This window comes from Acinonyx jubatus, chromosome B3 (genome assembly GCF_027475565.1).
Source record: "Acinonyx jubatus isolate Ajub_Pintada_27869175 chromosome B3, VMU_Ajub_asm_v1.0, whole genome shotgun sequence".
Taxonomy (NCBI): Eukaryota; Metazoa; Chordata; class Mammalia; order Carnivora; family Felidae; genus Acinonyx; species Acinonyx jubatus.
In genome coordinates, this window is record NC_069386.1 from 14,068,476 (window position 1) to 14,085,622 (window position 17,147).

Sequence of the window (17,147 nt, forward strand, 5' to 3'; positions counted from 1 at the left end):
AGTTTATTTATTTTGAGAGAGAGAAAGAGAGAGAGCATGAGCGTGGGAGGGGCAGAGAGAGAGAGGGAGAGAGAAAGATTCTCAAGCAGACTCAGTGCTGTCAGCGCAGATCCGGACTCAAGACTCTCAGCTCACAAACCATGAACGAGGCCGAAACCAAGAGTCAGACGTTTAACCGACTGAGCCCCCCAGGCGCCCTGTAATGCAGCTCTAATTCTCATCCGCTTGTCCTGGGGAAAATTATATAAGCTCTGAATCTCTGTGTGCTGGCGAGTAAACAGGAAAATTAAAAATAAGCCCATATGGAATGATTGTGGAAATCAAATGAGACGAAGCAGTTGATGTGCCCAGGCCAGGGAAAGTCAGGAACATTGGAGGCGTTCGGCAAACGTTGGTTCTCTTCACTCCTTGAATGGTGTTATTGTACGATCTTATGGTGGGTTCCCTTAAAGAGTTATTTTTATTAAGATATAAGATATTTAAAAACCCGCAAGCACTCCTTTTGTCACCAAATTCAGTTCTTTGCAATGAAAGTTCCTAAAATTTTCTACATTGATTTATAACCTTTGAGGGGAAAAAACATTTCTTAATTCTCCATGGTTTCTGATCACTTAGGCTTTTCTGGACCGGGGTAACACGGCATGCCACATGTTTTCCTAACAAATTGCATTCGGACACTTTCCGACACTTTCATTATTTTAACTCAGGTAATAATTAGTCACTGTCAGAGGAAGGACTTAGGTTGTGCAAATCAGAATAAATTTACCTTGCCGTAGCAGCAGTCACAAATGAAGCAATAAATTAGAAATAGCAAATTGTTACGGACTTAAGAGATCACAAATCAAAATCGCTCCCTGAAATCCAGGAAAAGGTAGAGGACTGCCAAGATTTCTTTGAGAGCTTAATTTTTCCAGATAACTTTTGAGTTGAATCAGTTTATGACAAATCCCAGAGACGCTGCAGACACTGATCACAAAGATGACATTCTGGGACTTCGCTCCTGTACCATAAGCTATTTCATAATGCTTCTTATTGAAGAGGAAATGAATTTTCTTCTGATATTTGGGAGCCCCTAAATCTCTTGCGTACACACACACACACACACACAGCCACACACAAATGTGCAGGCGCACATACAGAACCACCCCCCACACGCTCACGCATACACATATACACACACACACACAGAAAATTAAGAATTCTTCTGAAAAGTTCCCTTGAGTATACAAAGCCCTTCCCGGCATTCCAGTGATCAAAGGGGTAAAATCTGAGATCACGAGCAGGTTCTGGACTTAGTTCATATTCCCAGGCATGGGCAATTAAGTGAGTTGATACGGTGCAGGGTGGGGGTGGGGGGTGGTGGAGATGTGTCTAAGGGCGTGTCATGGCCGCCCTGTGCTCAGCTTCCTCTAGTTCCGCATTTTTTTTCTTTTTTCCGGGATCAGAAGTTTGATATAGAAGACGCGCCCGTCAAATATGCTTCAACAGACCCAGAAAGGATCTTGGACGCAGCGAGTGAAAGGATGCGAATCGGTGTGAACGATGCCCCAAATATACAGTAACGTAAGCGGAACAAATGGGAGGTCCCACGCTTCCTTCCACAGAAGCAAAGGCCTGAAATTATTGGAGGAGAAACCCGTGGCTCAGTCAAAGCCTCTTGGGCAAAGATTAGTGGCTGCAATTGCGAGAAAGGGCCGTATGTGTCAACTACGTGATGTGACACCCAGGAAGCTGACACAGTGTTGCCTCTGATTACGGAAGTACAGTCACCGCACTGAAGGAGGCAACCATCCTACCTAAGCACTGGTCAGGGAACGACCAGTGTGGCATGTTCATTTGTGTGTGCGGCCTCCTCAGAAACACACAGAAACATTGCAACAAGGCCTTGTGAGAAAGCACGAGTCTTCCCATTGGAAGAGCATAGGTCTGTTTCACCCAGAGGAGAGAGAGACTCTGGTTCAGGGTGGCTATTCATGACAGTTGTCCTCCATTACTGGCAGAATTACCCTGCAGAGGAAAGAACAGATTTGTTCTCTTTGGAACAAAGATAGAGAAGAGACTCTGGTCCCAAAAGATGGAACTAAAACCAAAAGGCTTATTTCTGGTTAAATGGCGCTTGACGTTGAGAATCTACGTCGTTCCTGTGGCCCAACAGGGTTTTCAGTAAAATTATCAAAGTCTCTGTTACCAAGGAAAAGCCTGTGTCATCCATGCAAACAGAGACTGAGGTGGCAGACATTTAAGAACTGACCGTATACGGTACGGTTATGAAAACCGACTGAAGGGAGACTTTGAGAGCCGTGACGCCCCTTCCTGAGAGACTAGCACCAAATCGTAATAAGCAGAGAAGCCCTCACAGAATCCCGCTAACATTTCTGATTTGTAGGAGATGGGCCAACAGGATGGCCAGCAGGGGGTGTCCACTCAGGAGTCCCCCTGATCACTGATGCTCTTGTGAGCCTAGATGTCATTCTGTGGCTACAGAAGGAAAGCAGGTGGGTTCACAGCTTGCAGTCGGTTGGGATAGATGGATCTTTCCTGGTGGTATGGCAAACAGCATCAGGGACAAAGCCCCCTAATCCATATTGGTGTAGAGAGGAGGTTTATAAGAAAAGTGGATGTGATTTTGTGTTCCTCGGGTACCATTTTATTGAAGAAGATATTCTAGAAATTCTGAGTTCTGACTTTCAACACATTCCTCCCAGATGTCGGGATCAGGACGTAGGTAGTACGATGTAATATCAACCTGGCCACTGGTCTACAGTCTAGTAGGATCATCCTAGTTGAAAACGGTTGAGTGTCATAAAATTAAAGGAGAACCCACCCACCAAATATATAGACAGCACATGGCTGATAGGGACTTCTTCTCGTTTTAGGTTCTTTTTTTCCTAAGTTTCATTATTTATTTTGAGAAAGAGAGTGAGTGCAAGCAGGGGAGGGGCGGAGAGAGAAGGGGAGATAGAATCCCAAGCAGACTCTGCACTGTCAGCCTGGAGCTAGAGGTGGGTCTCGAACTCACAAACGATGAGATCGTGACCTGGGCTGAAATCAAGAGTTGGGTGCTTAACTGAGCCATCCTGGTGCCCCTCATTTTAGATTATTGAATATAAACAGTGAAAAAAACAACAAACAAACAGTAAAACATGACTATTGAAAGATTTGGTAACCTATAACGAAGACCACAAAGCCCTCACAGAGAATGTTAAAACTATATTTTTAAAATAAAAATAAGAAAAAAGAATTAACATAAATAATATCTACTTTATATTCACAAAATGACTAAAAACTACAGACCTATGAAATGGGAGGTTAAAACATAAGCTGCGGGGAAAACCAACCGAACTGAAAAAGAAGCAGATTTAAGGGGCGCCTGGGTGGCTAAGTCGGTTGAGTGTCTGCCTTTGGCTCAGGTCATGATCTCATGGCGCGTGAGTTTGAGCCCCGCGTCGGGTTCTGTGCTGACAGCTCGGAGCCTGGAGCCTGCTTCGGATTCTGTGTCTCCCTCTCTCTCTGCCCCTCCCCCACTCATGCTCGCGCGCTCTCTCTCTCTCTCTCTCTCTCGCTGTCAAAAATAAATAAACATTTTAAAAAATTAAAAAAAAAAACCAAAGCAGAATTAAAAATGGAATGAGCATAATGGAACAAAAAACATACAATACCAGAGCGGAAATTTTCCCTAGACCAATTACAAAGTGAAACGTTAGTCTGCAAGAAAATTGATCCTGAGGTGGGATTTTCACTGAATGAAGAATATGAAGATTTAAACATTTGTAAAAGAGGTCAACAGAGACCCAGTCCCTTAACAATTGGCATGTATAAAAATGAGGCCAGAGAGGGGCACCTGGGTGGCTCAGTCGGTTGGGCATCCGACTTCGGCTCAGGTCATGATCTCACGGTCTGTGAGTTCGAGCCCCGCGTCGGGCTCTGTGCTGGCAGCTCGGAGCCTGGAGCCTGCTTCGGATTCTGTGTCTCCCTCTCTCTGACCCTCCCCCATTCATGCTCTGTCTCTCTCTGTCTCAAAAATAAATAAACATTTAAAAAAAAAATGAGGCCAGAGAAATGGAGTTGAAACAACGCACAAGGAAAAATAACATAGAAATGGTAGAAATAATAATAGAAAAAATGTTGAAGGACTGAGTAAAGCTCTGTAGATTCAAATAAGATTTTGTGTATAAAGAAATTGATTAAAAGACATCGATCACTACACAACTTGGTTAAAATATCTGCGTGCAAGAAAAAAGAATCCTGTGACTATCTAGGAAGAAAATATCAATGAGTTATTTCTGTCAGTCATCCCCCAAATCAGTTTGATATCGTAGTTCTCCTCTGTAGCTCTAGGAGCCAGAAGACAATGGTGTAGTTTATAAGATGTGAAAATAAAAGCATCTGCTAAAAGAACCCTCTAGTTGGGGCGCCTGGGTGGTTCAGTCGGTTAAGCATCCAACTTTGGTTCAGGTCATGATCTCACGGTTCATGGGTTCGAACCCTGCATTGGGCTCTGTGCTGACAGCTCAGAGCCTAGAACCTGCTTCAGATTCTGTGTCTCCCTCTCTGTCCCTCCCCTGCTGGCGCTCTGTCTCTCTAGGTCTTTCAAAAATGCATAAGCGTTAAAAAAGAAATTAAAAAAAAAGAACCCCATAGTCACGTTGTGATTCTTTGTAGAACCCAAATAGATATTTTCTGTACGTGAAAAACACTCGGAACATTTACCACTCACTTTGCTTTCCTGATTCATTACTTAAAGATAGATTCTAATTAATATGAACGGTAAAACTGTGGAATAAAATAACTAGCAAAACAGATTACACAATGTCTAACTATGATTTAAAAGGAAAGTGGCGATGTTGCTGATGATTCTTGAAGGTGAAGTTTTCCCCGATGAAATTTTCTAATTCAATCATAGTAAATAGGACCTAGGGCATCGCTCTATATTTTTAGACACAGAGAGTTCTTTTGGCTTGAAGGAGTTCACAGACAGGTTGGTGACTCCTTTGGCCTCGCTGGCAAGATCAAGCATAGCTACTTGTGAGGTCAGAGTCACGCGAATCTTCCCAAGGGTACGATTTCCTTCTCTCAACCACCATAAAACTTCATTTTCAAACTTCTTCTACAGCAATTAATATGTTTTGGCGGATGTTTGTCTCATTTGCTCACAGTCTCTCTTATGACTTCAACAAGGACCTAAGCCCCATGGGAGTAAAGTCTATATTCTGTTATTGGCATGGCCTTCAGACCTCCCAAACCAGCATCTATATGGGCCTGACCCTGGCAATCACTGAATAGATGCTCACTGCTTTGCGTCCTGTTACAGAAATGCTGAATATCCTTCACTCTGCCACTTGCAGGAATGCAAGTTCTTTTAGAAGATTCCGGAAAACCCCTGAGGTAATGAAAGAATCATATAAAATCACCCAATAGGCAATCATCAATTGGATATAGATGACTGCCTCTATGTGGAGAAAAGTGGGTGCTATTGGCCAGCTGGCCTGGGACCGTACCGTGGTTGGCTGCGACGTTTGTGGAAGACTCCCCTGAGAAGTAAAATGAGAGAAGATTCAAAGAGTTTGTGCAGTTTTAATGACGAAGGCGTGTGAGAAGAATCTTTTACGTGGGGGCTTTAAAACCTGAAGAATCACAAGAGGCAAGAAAAAAAAAAAGTCCCCACTCCTGGTCCTGCACCGTAATAAAAGCCACAAATACGAGAAAAAAGAAGCCAAGTTCAAGCAGCAAGAAGTAGGTAAGACTAGAAGCCACCTCCGGGGGACAAGGCACACCCACGGGCCACTGGCGGCCACAAAAGGGCTCTCTGATATTTTCCTGTGCTTTTCTGTGAAAACGGAATGCACCACTCTGTCTCCCTCCTACTTATGTCAGCCTGGTTTACTGAGAGTCCTTCTGGACATCCTTCAGCCCAGAAGTTTCCTTTTATAAGTGGTACCTTTTTGAATCCCCATGTTAATCACGAAGTCACGCGTATCCACATGACATCTCCTTAAATAATCTTTGTCGGTTCCCTGGGTGCATAGCCATTGCTGTATTTTTTTTCTTCCTTTTTTTTTTTTTTAGATACTTTATATTTAAAGAATATCCAAGCCTCGATTATCCCTTCCATCTGAGTTTAGGCTGTCAGGAAGTCCTCCATAGATTTTCTGCCACAATTTCCATCTCCCAGAGCCCACCCATCCGGTCTTTGCTACACATTAATGTTGGATTCCTTTGTTGCTGTTGCTTTTTCCCTACAACATGCTCGAAGACATAATAATTGAATTTTAAAGCTGGCAGAGGCCTGAGACACCTACTCAAATACTTTCTAAGTGGCCTTCCTTAGAATGCCAGTTGCTATAAATATTCTGCACAAAAACGTTCCCCAAAGAGCTCGGGAACTTCTTCAGTCTAGAGAGTCCCTTTGACATTCATAATGCGTATTTGCACACTAAAGACCAACAAGGCCCTCAGTAAAGAAGCCAGCTCAACTTTGTAGAACTCAGGTGACCACATTCTGTGGGAGATATTGCTTGAGTCCCACAACCTCATTTCGCAGAGATTCTCAGACCAGGGGAGCTTAAGAAACTCAACGTAGCCTTTCCTGCCCACCCCTGTTACAAAAAAGTGTTAGGTCCCTTTTTCTGGACTTCTCACAGCCCCTAGTGTTTGTGGCTTGGAGCATCTTTTTACTTTAAATTGTCTACTCAACCGCTTAAAATAATTATGAATTATGTGGAATGTAGAACGTCTACATTTGCTCTATTGGTGAAGTCCAATTTACCATCAAGGTCCATGCTTCTTTCGGCCACTACTCCCCCTCGTGCTTAGCACACATCTGGCAAATGGTAGGTGCTCTGTAATGTTCACCGATGGCCTGACCAATGGTATTCGGGTGAGAGCTTGTGGCTGGGGTCTGTGTCATTTGCAGCTGCTCCTCCAACTTTACGTAATTATGGCATAACCTTCCTCATCAACGGATGGGTTAGTTTCAGAATGAGGTGACCTTTCGTATCGCGAGCGCTCTATAGCCCGATAGAGTACTCCGCTTAAGGAAGTCTTGTGAAATAGCCATATTAGCCATGGGGAGACAGGGCCACATCACATCCAGGCTGGGGGGACACCACTGTCGAATTCCTATGTCCTCACGAGTGTTCGTCGAGTAAATAAAAGAATGCACAAGGCGACAAGGATCCTAGAACCTCTTGCTCCTCCTGACTTGGCAGTGACTCCAAGAGGTCATGTTGAGGAATAAGGAGAATGCATACTGAAAGCATTTGTATTCCCTGTGAGACACCAGCGTTCTCATTGCGTCCCCCACCTGACACAGCGCTGGCAGCTTTCCAGGTCTTTACGTAGGTGTCTGACTCTTGCCATTCAACTTTCCTTCTCTTCCCCAAATCCACTACCCTGAGCCCCATTCACCTCTTGCCCTGGTGGCCCACTTCAGTTCGCTCCCTTTAGCGATGGGAGCGATGGCATTTGTGGTGCAAGAGGAAGATCCCTGGGCCTGAAATTGAAAAAAAAAAGTTGTCTGAGTCCCAGTCCTTCCCTCTCAGAACCTTGTAAAAGGTGAACATGGCGTGAACAACGCTGAGCAACTATTTCTTTCTGCTAACGTGTTCACGGTGAAGTTCGCCTTGTCCAAATCTAGAAAAATCAAACTCAAAAGGGAAAGTGCTTCGTTAACCACAGAGCCCTCTGCGTATCAGAGTCTTACAAACTCGTCCCTTCAAAACTGCAACCTGTGACCCAATATATTTGAAGAAAAACACTGTCCCCCTCTTTTAGATATGTATCGTGCTCATTAAGAATTAGAGGCTGAAAAGGCTTGCAGCAAATAAACCTGCTTGATCCAGAGACTCCCCCCAAGAAATCTTAGCACAAACCCTTTTTGTTTGTTGGCTTGCTCGTTTTGATATCATAAAATCAACATGGGACAGACACTGGTTTCCACACTTCGTTTCCACGGAAAACATTGCCCGACTCCAGTTCAGGGGATGGCGTTGAAAATGGGCCCTGCTTCGCAGAAAGCTGTTGCTGCTTTATTTTGTTTTAAGGGACCTTGACTTCTTGAACTAATTTGAGTCAGATGCAGTGGAGTTATCAGGTACTTTGACAAAGGAGGAATTTGGGAAGAGAGAACGTTCTGGCAGCGGGAGAAGGCAGACGGCTGATGCCTTGTCTTGCGTGGAAAGCCAGCCTTGCAGAGGCCAACACGAGTCTGTCGGGTCCTTTCCATCCTCTCCGTGCAGTTGAGACTCTCGTTCTCTCTCCCACCGACTAATTTACCAGCCTCCTAACCAGCCCGTGTCATCCGTCTTACCCTTGGCTGTGCAGGTCACTCTAACAAAACACACCCTTACCATATGATCCACCAATCCCCGCCTCCGAGTCTTTATCCGAAAGAATTGAAATCTAGAACCTGAAGAGAGGTTTTCACTCCCATGTTCATTGCAGGGATCTGCTGTATAATTTTGTGCCTTTCATTCAAACTACAGTATATTTATGTATGTATGTATGTATATATATATATATATATATATATATGTATACATATATATTTCAAATTTGTTAAGACGGTAGATGCCATGTTAAATTGTCTTACCATAATAAGAAGAAAACCAACCTTGTCCTTTGCTTACTTGAGAATCCGGTGGCTCTCTCTCGTTTTTGTTTTCTCCTTTAAATGAGATGAAGCCTAAACTCCTTGGCAAAGAATCCTTGGCCTTCCACCATCCGACTCTTACCCACCCTACCAACTTCATCTCTGGTCTGGTCAAGACTGTGCCTTACCTGTTCTGAACGTTTGGCTGTTCCCTGAACGTGACACCCCTTTCCACGATTCCAGACTTTTGCACATGCCGCATTCTCTGCCCGGAAGGCACCCTACCAGATTTCTCTTTTTGGCACGTGCCTTCAAAACCTGTCCTGGATATTCACTCATCTGCGACGGCCCCAGGCAGTTAACCCCTCTCTTCGCTGGAGTCCTTAGGCTTAAAACTACATTGCATATAGCTGATGCGATACATCAACCCTGGGCACTGAGATGTAGATTTCACTTTAGAGTTTGTCTCAGTCTGCCCAGGCCACCATAACAAAATGTCATGGATGGAGTGGCTTAATGGACAGAAATTTATATTCTCATGCTTCTGGAGGCTAGAAGTCCCGTATCAGGGAGTCAGTATGGTCAGGTTCTTGGTGAGGGCCCTCTTCCTGGCTTGCAGACCACTGTCTTCTTTCTGTGTCTCCACATAATGGAAAGAAGAAGTTCCGATGTCTCTTTCTCTTCTTGTAATGTTAGTAATCCCATCATGAAGGTCCCCCACCAAGACCTCATCTAAACCTAATTAGTCTCAACGACCCCGCTTTGTAATACCATCACATGGGGGTGAGGTCTACAACATCTGAATTGTGGGAGGGCACAAACATTCCGTTCATAAAAAGATGAGTCATACATGTATCCCAAGTGTGTGTGTGTGTGTGTGTGTGTGTGTGTGTGTGTGTAGAGAGAGAGAGGCAAGTGTGTGTATAGACAGACAAGCATATAGCCTGTGTGTGGCTTATAGCAAGTAGCTGACGTGTGTTAGGCACTTAGTACATTTTCACGGACACATATATAGACAAACAGACCATCCAACATAATAATCCTAATGAAGAAAGTGAGGTGAGAAGTTAGAGAGTCACACACAGAAGATGGAGTTGTCGCTATCAGCCCAGGGGGCAGAAGCAAAAAGTATTAAACTGGCCAAGAAACCCATCTAGGGGTCTGGAGCAGAAGGAAATAATGGCAGAAATGTGTCTCTTCTAAGTGCCAGAAGCAAATGACACAAAATGACTTTACTGGCCACCTCGGATTTCTCAGTTCAGTGAGGTATACATGTCCTTTGTTGCCTTTATACACGTTTGGAATCTCGGCGTAAATATTTTTGGCTTTCTCTGTCTTGAAAGAAGAATAAAGGATGTTAGGCAGCTGGCAACAGAGTCTTCAGAGAAAATCCTCCGACGTTTCAGTCTCATGACTACAATATGTTAAGTTTATCTAATTGATCGATTTTGCCAAAAGATTCCTTTGGGTTTGGTCATTTCAAAAGAAACAGGAAGTACATTCCATTAAAATCATTGGAAAAATTTTATCTCCATGCGTCGCTATGGGGTGTGGGTTAAATCCCGTTCACGTAATCCACGTTAGTTGAGTATCTACAATATGACATGTCCTAGGTACTGGGAACAGGGCAAGGAGCAAAGTCAATGTTGAAGAATGAGCCGTTTGTCTCTCAGCAACTCAGGAACCGGTTGCTACCAATTAAAGAGGCTGACACCTATTTGTTACCTCCTTAAATGGCTGAAGGAGCTGTTGACTGCCGGCCGCTTTGCTCAGGAAACCACCATATTTGCAAATACAAATGCATATTTACACTCCGATGAATAATGAAGGTTATTTATCGCATGTGCTTGAAATAATGGTTGATTTTGGAGTGTCGTTCATAAAACGCACATCAAAAAGTGTGTTATGGCCTGACGTTTTCATTGCAGTTCAAGGAAAATAGTCCTTGGAAATTGTCTTGCTACCAAATTGCAATCATAAAGGCAGGGGTTCAGACTGGGAGAATCATTTTATATTGTGAACTTCTGGATAATATATAACATAAAGAGTTTAATTGAATCATTCACTTGGGTTTTTGCCCAGAAAAGTGGGAATTTAAATGCTGATACAGCTTCAGTTCCCAACGACACCAGTCAGCACTCCTTAGATTGGATGTAAATAATCCTATTTGTGGGTATGCAATACGATACAAGTATGCTTGTCTGTAAACTTGCTAGCAAAGGTAATTAAATAATGCCATCATGTCTTAATACATAGGAAAAAAAAAATCACTGACCTCGAAGTATGATTCGATATGTACTTTCCTTCTAGCTACTAGAAGAAAACACTGAATTGTTAGCAAGCTATACCTTACTTTGGAACTACAGAAGCAAGATAGAAACTACACACGCTCCCGAGTGCACACACGCATGCGTGCGTGCATGCGCACGCACACGCGCGCACACACACACACACACACACACACACACTGAATGCTCAGAAGTTACCATAGCAACATTAAATCTGCTTCCAACCCATGTTTGCAGAAGTTTGTGGCAAACATAGTCCAACCCAATTGGGCCTTGTGATTCTTCTTTCCTTGGATTAGAGATTTGAATTTGGTTCACATTCTATGTTTTCAAGTTCATCTTGATTTAAATTCTGAATTTCGCAAGTCCTGTTTCCTGAGCTCCGTCCCTATCACAGTGCTCGTAGAAAAATGAATCAGCTACAGGGTCACTTAGAACATTGTAATCCAGTCCACACACAACAGGAATGAAATGTGTCTCAAAATAGAAGCTGTTCCAGCAAAGCTGCTTCGGAGATGAGCTTGTTTGGAAAGAACTCTTCTTGGTATATATAAAATGGGCCTTGTTTGCGTGACTAAAAATCGAATCAATTTATAGACAGAATATTTTTATGGAAAGAAAGGAGGAAGGGGTTGTTTGGGGTATGCTTTCTCTGGAAATCTATCTCCCTGTGATCATAAGGACGATGATATTAAGCACTGTATTTTGGCATCAACTTAGATCCTCACTCTTGATTCTTCACATTATGATTATTCCTTCTCAGCCTCTGTATTTTCTCCCTCTCCTGTTCATTGTGTGAACATTGGGGTTCCCAAGAGCACCATCCCTGGTCCCATTTTCACCCCAATGGCTGTTCCTATCCTGAGTGAGGTTACGATTTGCAAAAGCCTACGATTTGCAAAAGCCTACAATTTGTAACCATCATGTCATTCATAGCTATGTTTCCAGAAAGATCTCCATCCAAAACCTGACTCTGTTTCTAAGCTTATTGTGTCCCCCCGACCTTTTAACCAACACTCACCATTGTTTTCCTCAAATCAGCTTTTCCATCTCAGTTAGTTGCTCCTCATTCATTTTGGTCTTTAGGCTCGCATATTTGAAGCGATACGACACATTCCCTTCACTTCATTCCCTTCATTTTTTTCTTTCCGTGCAGTTTCATGGAATTTCTAACATGTCTAGAAATCTGACCTTCTCTCTATCCCCTGATGCTGCCTTGAGTCTGCCCCCATCATCCCTCTCGGGGGCTTTTTCAAAGGTTTTCTCAGCTGGGTTTCCTGCTCCCTTTCCAAACCTTTCCTTGCATGGTCCCACATAATCTTTAGAATAAAATTTGTACTGTGCTGAGAATTCTTCCATGACCCTCCTATTGCAGACACTATTAGGGCCATTGCCTCGGTCTGACATTTTGCCACTTAGCTCTCCGCTGCTCTGGGACACGTGTCCCTCCCATGCCCTTCCTTTCCCATGCCTTAAATCAAGAGTCTTGACTTACAATGTCTCCTGGGTGCTCGAGCAGATGTAAGCTGATAGGTAGACATGGGGGCCTGTGATAAACTGGAGAGAGTGTGTGCAATTCAAAACAATTAAATATCATTTTAAAAACATCGCTAGGCAATCAAAACTCCTCTGTGCACTAGATGCTGTCTTTGGGAGGCTGTCATAACCTCGGCCTGTGCTCTGGTCACATTCAAAAGCTTACGTCCTGTAAATGAATGAGGCTCTCTGGAGGCTCCAAGCATTTTCATGTACTGTTTCCTCTAGATTCTTGGCGGGATATCTATCTATCAAGGTGCGACCTTCCTCCCAAAGAGGGCTATGTCTCTCTCCATTTTCTGCAGATAATTTCACCTAAAGCTTGTAAGTCCCTCGGAGTCCAAAGCCTTCTGGGGCTTTGACTGTGCTAGAAGGGATGGGCCAAGGTGGTTAAGGTGGTGTATTACGTCCTTACAAGCTTGAAAATAACAGCAATAAAGTTTAGCATTTGTATAGTGTGTGATAGCTTCTTAAGCACTTTCATACATTAAATACTTCTGGAAAGAAGGAGAACTTTAAGAGGCACGAGAAAGCAAGAGGGAAGTGAAGAAAACTTATTTACAGGCAGTGGGCAGAGAACCAAAAAAAGAACCAAATTAAACCATCACATTCCGTCATAGAAGTCCCTCGAATCACTTCCAACTTTCAACAATGTGAATGATCACCCCAAATCCACGTTACAGATTGACTACAGGTACCATGTGCCCTAAATTTGTTTTTCAAGAGCACATACCAAGTTCTTTTTTTTCCTGTTTTTTAATTATAGCCACATCATGCTTCTATGAAGGTTTCATATTTGAATTTATGGAATTGTTATATTGAAATGGAATTGTGTTACACCTTTAAACCTCAAGTGGCTACTAATATTTTATTAAATACAGCTGCCACCAGGCAATAAAAATCTCCAAGGGGCCCAAAAAAAAAAAAAGTGCGGTGTTTTTCATATCTGCTTTCTTCTTGCAGAAGCCATATGCTCGTAATACGTATACGCTGTCTGGTGTTCAATATACGCTCCGGCTCTGTATATAGTTAGCCCTAGAGCATTACACACCGCCTGCATAATTTCAAAACATTGAACACTAGATGTCAGAAAACAAAACCCTGTGCTGTGCTCTCAAGCACAAATGCATTTACAGTTGGTTAATGAGATATACAGAAAGCTGCTGGAAAGCCAAAGAAGTTAATTTCATTATACAAGTTTAGGAAATAATGGTGGACTTTTGAGGACAGATATTCTGCCCCCCCCCCCCGCCCCTCCCGCCAATTAGCTTTAAGATAAATCCATTTGGTATGCCTTTGGTTTTTCATTAGGACGTGCTTTTTTTTTTCCCCCTCCCATGTGCAGCGTTTGAAAGGTTTACATTACATAAAATTAGGGCTGTATAAACTGTGCCTCATCTCCTTCTCTCATGTGATTGCGCCTTCCCTGGAACACGGTAGCCGAAATGATGATAGCCCCCATTGTATGCAATGCACGTCAATAAACAGAGAACATGAATGTGAATCAATATCGTGTTAGTATTGGGATTAAGCAAGCTATTTTCTCCTCCTTTTTTTTTTTTTTCTTCTGGGGAGATGAATATGAGTAAATAAAATGAGTGTTTGTCTGAAACTGTGTTGGGGGATTAGGCTTTGTGTTTTCCTTTTGAGGGGCGGCATGCCAGCCGGCAGGCCTTGGCGGGCTACCTGGGCGAAGCATAGAAAACGAAATGCTCACCCTTGCAGCAGCCAGGCCTGCGGCTTTGAAGGACGCGGGGAGGCGGGCCTCCTCCAGCCCAGAAAAACCAGGTGCGACTTCTGCAGCCGGCAAAGGTTATGCTTCATATGACTTCGTTTTCTCGCTGCAAATTAAAGGACAATTTATGAGTGTCTAGACAGGAATTAATCGGAATAATATTGGCTGCTTTTGACCCGAGAGTGCTATTACAATAAAGCATATACAACACAAATATAGGACAAAATCATTTATATAGCCTATTATCATGCCAGCATCCAGAGGTACCTTACAATAATAAAATGATTTACAAAAGAAAACACTCACCAAAACATATCTCTGATGATGAATGGCTTTGAAAAGCAAACTTAATCTGTTCCTGAAGTTATAGTTAGAGAGAGTGCTTACGAGATAAGGAGATTTTAAATGATGGCAAAATAATAAAAACAGATTGGTGGGGGCGGGGGAGCTGCCGATCTAGGACAGAACTAGTTTCTACGATTTATAAGGAGTCCGTGTGCGAGAATCTTCCAAAATCCCTGTGAGCACTAAACCCGGAGAAAATATGTTCAAATCTAAACGCACTAAATGCCCGTGACATAGACACAGAAATTTTGCGCACAAAGAAGGAAGGAAAATGGAAGCTTTTTCTATGGAAAGACATGTTAAAAGTTCAGAAACCAAAAATTTTATGCAAATGACAGATCATATCTCTTAGGAAATTTAGAAAAACGATGCCGGGCAAAGGTAGAAAATATTTGAGGAATTAAACACTGCATAAAAAATTTCATATGTTACGTATGCTCCTCTCCCCAAAACGCTGTTTAAACAGCCTCAATTTTAACGCCTTACCTGGTGTCTTTGTCTGTTTTCTGAAGTTAGAGAGTTTACTGAATGAAAATGAATTTTCAAATTTAATCTTGTATGCAATCGACCTTTTTTCTAAACACAAGGAAAACATGATGTCCTGTTGATTAGTTTAAAATAACTCTCTAAAACGATTCAGTTGCTGAAGAAACACAACCTTATTATACAAAACTTGGAAAATGCAGAATCAAAAAGAAAGCAAGATTCATACACCATCTCCAATCCCAGAAATAACAACAGTTAATATCTCGGTGTATTTGTTTTTTTTCCAAAATGGAATTTCTTCCAAATTAACTCTAAGTTAATTCCAGCTTAATTTTAAACTGGAAGAATGAATTACTCCTATAAAAACTCTGCATCAAGTAAAAGTGAAAATTATGGTAACTTGGGGCAATTGATTTCCCTTCAATAGTTTTACTTATCCTGATAATTATTGCAAAACCATTTTAATTGAAGTATCATAGTTTCAGTGCTCTAATTTTGTTTAGGAAAGAGAAACAAAGCACCTTTTTTTAAAACCAAATCTTAATATTTATATTATGTTTATATTTATATTAAATAATTAACTTCACGTTGTAAAAGAGGTAACCATTTGCATTCTTTTTTTCCTAAGTAATGCTAACCAATAAATTTAATCGCTTAAGTACACACACACACACACACACACACACACTTGCATATATACTGGTATATATACATAATCTAGCTTCCTCCTACTTTTCTTCTTTACTATAAGAATAGAAACGTTTCCACTATTCTATATGTATCTGCTCGCTCAAAAAAGAAAAAAAAATGGGGCAGAAGATAAGAGGTTATATTTCTGGTTTTGTTCTAGCAACCCAGCCCTGAATGAGCTTAAGCAGCTGAGAACACGACTGTAAAGCTCAGAACACTGGGCTCCTGTGTCTAACTCCACTGAGTGTTGGCTTCCCGCGACCTGGGGAGTGATACCCTCTGTCTTATATCAGTGTGAATTATTTCGAATGGGATTGATTGGGAATTGCTAAAGCGTTCTAGGAGGAGATAGACGGAGGCGGAAATCTTCACAAAGAAAATACAATGCAAATATAATGTGAATACTGTCAGACAAAAGGCTCTTAGTTTGGATTTTTCTAAATCATTTGCTGCCTTTTTGCCCCTTAAATTTGTGATTCGCACTTAAAGGTGGGAGGAAGACTCACCTGTCTACCCCGCCCCCAACACAACGGACCCTTCTCCCGCTCATTGCGTGATTGCCAAAATCATTGCCACACGCCCCCGGAATCCCCCTGCTTTTTCTTTTCCTACCCCACAAATACACAGACCCAGTTTTAAAGGCAGTTTTACCTGGTTGCGTATTTGCTTGTGTGTGTATTTTCGTTCTTTCTTTCGCTATTCCATTTCCTTTGATGGTGGCGATTACCCACGCTGTCAACGACTTCCTTTTAAGAAAATTAAATAGAAAAGATACCTTCTTATTAGAAATCATAGGGACAAACTGATCCACTAACTCTCATCATCATTTAAATCTTCATCCGGCCTTTTGAGAACTTTAAGTTTAGTGATATAAACTCAGTGCCGACAGATCGTCGTAATTTGCTACCACTATGAAGAATCGTATCAACTGAACTGGCTTCCACTATCTCCTACTGACGTTGGAAATCATTTGCTTCCTCCCGCAAACCTGGCTAACCCGTCTTTCTTAAGTTTCTGAATTGTATTGTGTAATTCTTTGTCACGGCAGCTTAATCTTATATCCTAATACGCTTAGGAAATAAACCAGCTTCATAAGAACCCCTCCCCCCAAAAAGTAATGTGAGGAGGCAGTCCTAGCAAGAAGCTCTTGGAACTAAACTCCAATGGGAGCCCTCAATATCCCCAAACTAGAAGGATTTGTCATTCTCTTCTCCCAAAATGGTGCGTTATTTACGATGAATTTTGAAAACACAACAGTGGTCATACATGTAATGATATACAATAATTTATTTGGAAGAATGCTGTGTTTGCTTGCTTGTTTCTCCCCATCAGCTAGTCAACTACTAGGGTCTCATTTGATTTCTTACCACATCAATAACAACAAAATGACCTTTGTCGCTCATCCTAATAGGAGTTTGGACTTTCCGATATGGGTTCCGAACAGGTGGAGAGTGTAGGCACTATGTACCCGAGGTTC

At 42.3% G+C, this 17,147-nt stretch overlaps 1 long non-coding RNA gene across 2 annotated transcripts; it reads right to left on the reverse strand.

Annotated features, from left to right (window-relative positions):
* Positions 1-5,554: 5,554 nt before the first annotated feature.
* Positions 5,555-16,764, reverse strand: LOC113601930 (uncharacterized). 2 transcript variants are annotated; one of them, XR_008298991.1, is made up of 3 exons: positions 16,322-16,764; positions 14,132-14,255; positions 5,555-7,492 (listed from the first exon to the last, which is right to left on the reverse strand). It is a non-coding gene; the product is annotated as an uncharacterized LOC113601930 (long non-coding RNA). The 2 variants fall into 2 exon arrangements; XR_003423279.2 differs by lacking the exon at positions 16,322-16,764 and adding an exon at positions 14,981-15,642.
* Positions 16,765-17,147: the final 383 nt, after the last annotated feature.